General features: G+C 39.6%; 1 pseudogene; it reads right to left on the bottom strand.

The window, feature by feature from the left end:
- Nucleotides 1-409: 409 nt before the first annotated feature.
- LOC134641585 (von Willebrand factor A domain-containing protein 5A-like) lies at nt 410-7,777 on the bottom strand (annotated as a pseudogene).

Here is a 7,777-nt window from a genome sequence, read left to right on the forward strand (position 1 = left end):
CGGTCAAGTCGTGTGAGACCCAGAGGCCACCTCAGCATCTTTATCTCCATGGTGTGAAGAGCTTGTTCGTGTTTGGTCGTTGCTGGCCAAATATGTTATATTGTTAAATATAAGACAAAACTGCCTTCATCACAGCTTTCCATAAATGGATCTTGGGGGAAGGAAGAAGTACAGCTGGGGTTCTTCTTACACTTTCATCTTGCCAAAATAAAGTCAAAAATGATATATTTAATGCAACTTATTAATGAACAGAAATCTGACATGAAATTAACTTTTTTTCTTTATCCTACAAAACCACACGTAGTAGTTAGGTGCTCCTCTGAGTTAAAAGCAAATTCAGTCACATTGACATATGCATAATGCTTTATTCTGTTGTCATATCTAATTGTGACACTAGATATGAACTCATTTACCCAGAGTCCTCTGCAGGTCTGAGACTGAAGTGCAGCTGGTTCTCAGAGCGATGACCTGCCAGGCTGTACTTCAGCGTCACACAGCCCTCTGCTGCCTCTGAGCTCTGACACAGAGTTACAGTGTTAGAAGTCACGTTAATCACTGTCATCAAATACCTCAACAACAACATGAGAGGCTGCTGCTCCTCCCTGTCCAGTGAGCTGGGCATAAATCAGTGACCTCTGACCCTGGAAAAGTGTTGTGATTGGTGGAGAGACAGTGACAGACACTTCCTTTGGTAAATCCCATGTGACTGAGGTGTCGATCACAGTCAGCTGCAGAGCAAATCGCAGCGACTGCATCACCTGACAACAACAAGAATTAGAAAAAAATATACATTTATGTTTTTTTTAAATCATTCTGTCCTAATAATAACATCATGTTGTCTTTTTATGATGGCAATTATTATGAGTCATTGTCTTACTTTTGGTTGCATCCTGTCAGTCCCTGTGATGAACTGAGCGTGACCTCCTCCTTCCTTGGCCATCCCGTTGATGAGAGCAGAGCTGGCCCCTTCCCCAATCCCAAAAGAGAAACACCTGCAATACAACAGTTTTTGTTGTGTACACAGAGGACATGTTGGACATTCTGGTAATTGTGTAGATATAACAGTTTTTTTGTAGTTTCACCTGTGAGAATCTGAATTCTTCTTCACCAGATCAATCACTTCTTTTTTTAATCTGTTGTTTAATCTGGTAATATATTTCTGACCTCCATCATGTTATACAGAAGCTGAACAGTTGCATATTGCAGGATAAAAAGCAAGTCAGGTTAGCTTATCTCTTTAGATTTTAAGGTGAAAAGTTGTTTTAAGAGTAGCTTGATGTAAGTATTAGTTGTATTTAAGATTCATGTGAGATCCTAAGTCAGTGTAATGTCAGTGAATATGTCTGTGTTACCTGTCTAGGCTGATTGGGAATGCAGGGCTGGCAGTAAATATGTTTGAGCAGCTCCAGGATCTTTGTTCCTCCAAGATCAGCCTTCATCTTCTCTACTTTCTTCAGAGCCTCCGCCATGGTCTCCACCACAGCAGTGGGCTGGTGGGCGTCTTTGTAATAAATCAGCAGCTCAACATCTCTGTCAAACTTGTGTCCTGCAGCCAGCTTGACCTGCACACCACAAACACATTCATATTTATTCCTCAGTAATAAGTAACAACCGCACACAGCAGACACATCAGCACTCTACCTACCGTGGCCTGGGTTTGATCAGTGTTGAGGTACTGCAGAGGGTCCAGGGAACAGTTGGACTCTACTTTAGAGACTGGACAAGGAGAGGAGACTCGGGCAGAAAAAGACAGACTGTAGGGCACCAGAGAGGCTGGAACAGAAGTCACCTGGACACCTGCACCTTCACTACCTGCACACAACATCAGACTGATTAGAAGTAAATCTTTTGTTACAGTATCAACTTTAAAGTTCACAGAAAGATTCATTGAACCTTGTGTTCTGGTTTTCTTTCTAATGTTAGTTGATTTTAATACATTTCACTTCAGTTTTATTTGTATAGTACCAAATCACCGTGAAACAAAAGTCACATGAGAGTAAAAGAATTATAAATTTGATTCTGGATTTGACAGCGAACCAATCAGGAGAAGCCAGTATGGGATAAATATACTCTCTTTTTCTAGGCCCAGTCAGTACTCTCGCTGCAGTAATAAATGCATGAACTAGTTTTTCAGCATAATTTAGTTTAATTGCTGTTTGCCATCTGGCTTCAATAATAGGATAAAGCTAAGTATCATCTGCAGGGCCATATATTTGGATGTTGACTTTTAATGTTCTCTGTAAATCCCCCCTCATATACACATGTACATAAGGGGGATGTAAATACGGTGCCGTAATAAAAGCTTGTGTATATATTATGTTAGGTGCCTTTTTCATGGGCACCCAACTCAAGGGAGCAACCAGTGTTGTGTCTACACATAACAGACAACTTAGCAAAGTGGACACAATTTTAAACTGTATCTTTAGGCAGCCTGTTGCAAGTACACATCAGTTGTTCCCATTTCTTTAGCTCAAACCATGAAAAAGTCCAAAAATAACACACTTTGACATTTATAAAATAATATTTTGACACCAATAAGATGATTGCCAAAGTGCTATTAGATAAAAACTTGACATATCTGGGTAAGCTGTACAGTGTGTCCTTAAAACATTGTGGAAACTAGACAGGTGAAGAAGTGCCAGGCCTAACAAACTATCTACAGCACATAATGATTTGAAAGTCATGTCCTTAAGAAATAGGAAAAAGATCCAGTGAACAGCTAACAGGACCCGAGGGATGGATCTGGGTCTTTAGCTGATCCATTTACTCTTCATTGAAGCTTCATCAGAAATGCTCTCAAAAGGAGGGTGGCTATCAAGAAGCCATTCTTATAAAAGGGATCAAGGCATACGAATTCACACAAGAGCTGGACTGAAAATCAGTGGCAACAAAGGTTATCTTGACAGAGAACAACACAAAAGGCAAGCAGGATCAAAAGAAAAGCTACAGTTGTCTTACTGTGACAAAGTGGGTGAGAACACCACTTGTCTATGTTCTTAGTTAACATTCTTGTTTTGATTTAACCATATTTCACATGTAATCTGCAATAGGCAAACATCTACTATCCCGGGTTTGTTTATGTTTTGCACTTTTACCGATTATATAATATAACATCTTGGTTTACATCAATTGCTACAAGTTTGTTAAGTTAACATGTTCTTTATTTCAACTGTTAATTTGTATTGCTTAGAACTTACCTTACCTACCTGTCTTCTAGCAACAAAAGGAGGAAATGTAGTTTTACTTCCTGCTTTATACCTTCTGGGTTTGTCCGAGGTCACAGGAAGAGACCAAGTGCAGGAGGGGAAGAATTCTTGTAATTTAATAAAGTTGATTTTAGAGTGTTTATGGATAAATAGATTTATTGTGATAATATGTATTGATTACACCATAGAGTTTATTTTGCCAGTAAAGAGTAGTAGAGGTTTGAATATAATTATGTTTATCTTACCTACCTACTGAATGGAATAGTCCAGTGGAGAAATTGTTAGGTTAAGTGGACTATTTAAACAGAAGAACTCAGGTGTTTGAGAGGAAAGGTTCAGGTCAGTGTAGCTGTGTGCAGTTTGACCTTAATTTTTGTTGATTTAAGTTCAGTTATATTTATTTGAACTGAGTTAATTATAGAGTTGAGTTTCTTATTTGTTTCTTTGTAAATATTGTTTGGGTCACAAAATGGTGAATAAATCACTTGCTACACTGGACAGCATCAGTCTCCTGCACTTCTTTGACCGCTTAAGTCAAGTCCTACCACACCTACCCTGAGGTTGGTATGGAGGGTTGAGCACAGCAGGCAGACAGAACCTCAGACCATCATCAGCCTGCACAGCCAGCTCAGTGACGTACTCCAACCTGATGGAGGCGCTCTCTCCTGAAGGCAGACTGCCCACACGCAGAGAGAATATATCTGGACTCTCATCACTCTAGGAAGGCCTGCTGACTGGAGCTCAGAGCATCATCATACTCCTGACGAGCCTGAAGCACAGCTGACACATGTCAGTGACGTTCACGGTGTTTATTCTGAATCTCACTTATAATCAGGTTATATTTACTGTCCAGCTCACCTTCTGTTTCTCCTTCAGCTCAGCTACAATCTGTGTCTGTCCAACCTGAGCACTGAAATGACAGACAGCAGCATCTCCAGGCAGAGGGAAGACAAAAACAGCCTCTAATGGTTTGTCCTCCTTGTTCTCGTAGTTCAGAGTGGAGACCACAGTAGCCACATGGTCCCTCACCTCCAGCTCCACCTCAAAGCTCTTCAGAGGAACTGGTAGAGAAACAGTATTAGAAGAAATACATAAACCATACATCAGGGTATTATGTGCCATTACAACAAAGAAAATCGACATATGATCTTATATGTTTGTTCTCAAATGTATTTTCTCAGATTCAAGCTGGCCAATTCAAGTTCAAGTGAATTACTGAGCAAATGCCAACTTCATGGACACTGAACAAACTGCAGTATTGTCCATAAAGCTCCAGTCCAGTAACACGTACAGGCAAAACGATGCACTTCTTACATATACTTACCGTCAGATTTTTTTCTGCCACTAAATTTGGTTTTCAAGCCCCATAAAGATTCATTCATCTCAGTTATCTATTTCTTTATTTTTTAGTGATTATTGTGATATTTTCTTTAGAGAAGTATATTAGGAATAATATTAATCACAATTAATCACATTGTATTTAACAAAAATAAATGCTTCATATTTATATCATTATTTATAACAATAGCGCCATGGTTTGCTTATAACACCAGGTACCATTAGCTAATGGTTTCTGTTGGTAAGGGACATCAAGTGTAGCCAAAGCATGGAGAGGGACCTTTGATGATTGGCAAACAGGCTGTAATGGATTTAATTGGATTAGCTCCGTGTTTAGACTTTTTTGCAGCAGGTATCATAATGCTTTTGGCAGGTAGGTTTCATATTCTAAAATCTTAATTAATCATTAACACAATACAGGTGCTATTAGTTTATTGGAAGTTAAAAAATGATGAAGGGATTCTTGTGTCTGGTGTTAAAGAATCGGCCACTGTAAATAAGGGTTTTACAGCACTTAACATCCTGGTGTTGCTCTTTGTTATCCTCTCTTGATTCACAAAGGGTGACATCAACAACTCTAAATCGATCTGAGTGTGGCCTCCCCCTTTTTCCCTTTATTTTGGTCTGCTGTAGTTTTCTTTTCTTTTTTAGCTGCTTGACTTTTCTAACAGATAATACAGTTTATCTACTGTTTACAGGAACTATAAGACCCTGAACAAAAGCAGCACATATGGCAGTGGAGGTTTTTCCCCTTTTGGTTTTTAGGGGACATTAGCAGGAGCAGCCACTTGCTTCTATGCATTTGTTGGATTTGACTGCATTGCCACAACAGTTACATTTTAGGATCTGTACTTCAAAAGCCTTGGAATACAAATCCAGTAATTATTGCATCAGGAAAATTAAATTTTGATCAAAACAACTTCAAAATATGTTTGTTCCAATTTCAATTGTCCAGAAAAAACACAGAGATCTTTCTCACTATAATGTTCTCTACAACATTTACACTTTTGTAAAATAGTTTATTTTACAGACATTGTGCTATGTCATGAAAATGCATCTAAAAAATAAATGATGACATAACCAGATTGGGAGAATTTTTTTTTCTTTAGGAGAGGAGGTTCAGAACTTTCCTTATCTGCTTCTTGGCTTTTTTGGTGTCTCTGCTGCCCTGCCTTTTTTGATGCCATACTATTTGTTCAGCGTCCACAGCCCACACTGCCTGTGGCCTTTACATACATCGGTCGGCGCCCTGCAAAGTATGCAGTCGCTGTGAGATCACTCTGTGCGCTCTCAACAAGATATAAAGCACGCAGTACCACAACTAAACAGAACCACAGCTATAGAGTGAGATTTTTTTGACAAAAATAAAATTTAGCGTTTAGCTGCTTTTGAAATAGGAATAAAGTCTTACATGGATAATATTTCTTTAACCCCTGGCATTTAACGAAACAACAGAAAATGAGAAGCTTTAACAAGTTAATATAAAATACAGCAATGGATGCTTAGATGCTCTCGCTAAGCATCCGTTGCAAATACACACTAGTACTAACAAAAATATATTTTAAATAGCAAATGAGGGAGGGATGCTTGTTAACTCAAGTTTTCCTACCTGGATGCTGGGTTGGCGGCTAACAGTTTTAGGTGAGTTCTTGTCCACAGCAGCAGCCTGACCGGATTTTTCGGAAACAGCTCCACCGCTTTTCCCTTTATGTTTCCATTGGCTTCCTCAGTGACTCAATATAAAATATCAGTCTTGCTGTGAAGAGCAACTCTCCGTTTCATAAAGAGGCTTTTTCGCAGCTGGGGACATGGAAACTCACAATGCATTGAGCATCACCGGAGTCAAGGTGCTAGCTTACTCATAACAGGAAGCTATAAAGATATTACCTGATGAAACTTCAGTCAAACTTGCTCTGGCCTGCTACATTCTCGTTTTCTTACGATTCGACATTTATATATCTCAGTGTTTTTTTCTTCTAAAACAAGATCAGTTTTAAAAAAAAATGGAGAACAGGTTTCTTTAAAAAACAAACGAACAAACAAACAAACAAAAACCAGTTATAACTTCCTAGGACCTGGCATCCACATATGTGGACATCACATTTTGGGTTGTCTTGACCAAAATACAACATTTTGCTCTACAAAGCCCTTTTATCCACTTACGAGAACATTACTGCCACTGTTCTATCATAATTTACAACACATGTCCACATATGTGGATCTCGTTTTTCTCAGAAACAAAAATCAGGTAAAAAATAAAAAATCAGGTAATTCTTTGTTTTTACATTCATCAGGTTCCAATCACGTATCCAGATATTTTTGAAAACGCAGATTTTTCTATGCGTTTGCACCTTTCGTCCACACGTAAACGGCGTTTTCGGTCACTGAAAACGGAGATTTCTAAAAACGCCTGCCAGGGTGGATATTTTCAAAAACTCCGTTTTTGCATTTACGTGTGGACGAGAAAAACGGAGAAAACGCAGCGTCAAAGCTGTGCGCCTTTTTTGACGTCACACTGTGCGCCACGTTTTGTTTCGGTGAAATGAATTTCTACAATACTGTTACTGTTAATTGTCCTCTCTGCAGTGTTTAAATGCTTACATATACACACACAGTTACTGTCCCTCCACACATACCACTCGGTTCTGCTTCTATGCCCCATCTTTGTTTACTATTTCCCACCGAGGCTTCTAGACTTCTGATTGGCCAACATTTCTACAGGTTAGGAATATATCGCCACCTGTTGCTTTGGCATGTTCCTAGCAGCGCTTTCCTTCATTTCTGCGTTTACGTGTGGACGGGATTATTTTTTAAAACGAAAATGGAAAATCTCAGTTTTCAAAAATACCCGTGTACATGTGGACGTAGCCCAAATAGCAAAGAGAAAATAAAAATGCGTCACATGAAAGAGTTCAGGTCTTAGGAGGTTAAGATTTATTTTGTTCAGCGGAGATGCTTCTACTCGGCAGCCATCTTGGAATCCCCCTCGCCCTGACTGTTTTGCTACCATGGACGTGACATTCCGTGTTACGTCACAAACACCCGGTGTGTTCACACCGAACGCGATAGGCGCGGGCGAAAACGCCCCAAACGCCCCTAATTTGACGCGTGCACATTCGCACCTCAACGCGTGTCCAACAGAAATCCATCGCGCCTCAAAATTGCATCGTCTCACGCGCGTGAACCGGAAATGTGGGAGGGATGTGGGAGGAAGTTGTGCTAGACGGTATCAT

This window comes from Pelmatolapia mariae, linkage group LG14, assembly GCF_036321145.2.
Source record: "Pelmatolapia mariae isolate MD_Pm_ZW linkage group LG14, Pm_UMD_F_2, whole genome shotgun sequence".
Classification (NCBI taxonomy): Eukaryota; Metazoa; Chordata; class Actinopteri; order Cichliformes; family Cichlidae; genus Pelmatolapia; species Pelmatolapia mariae.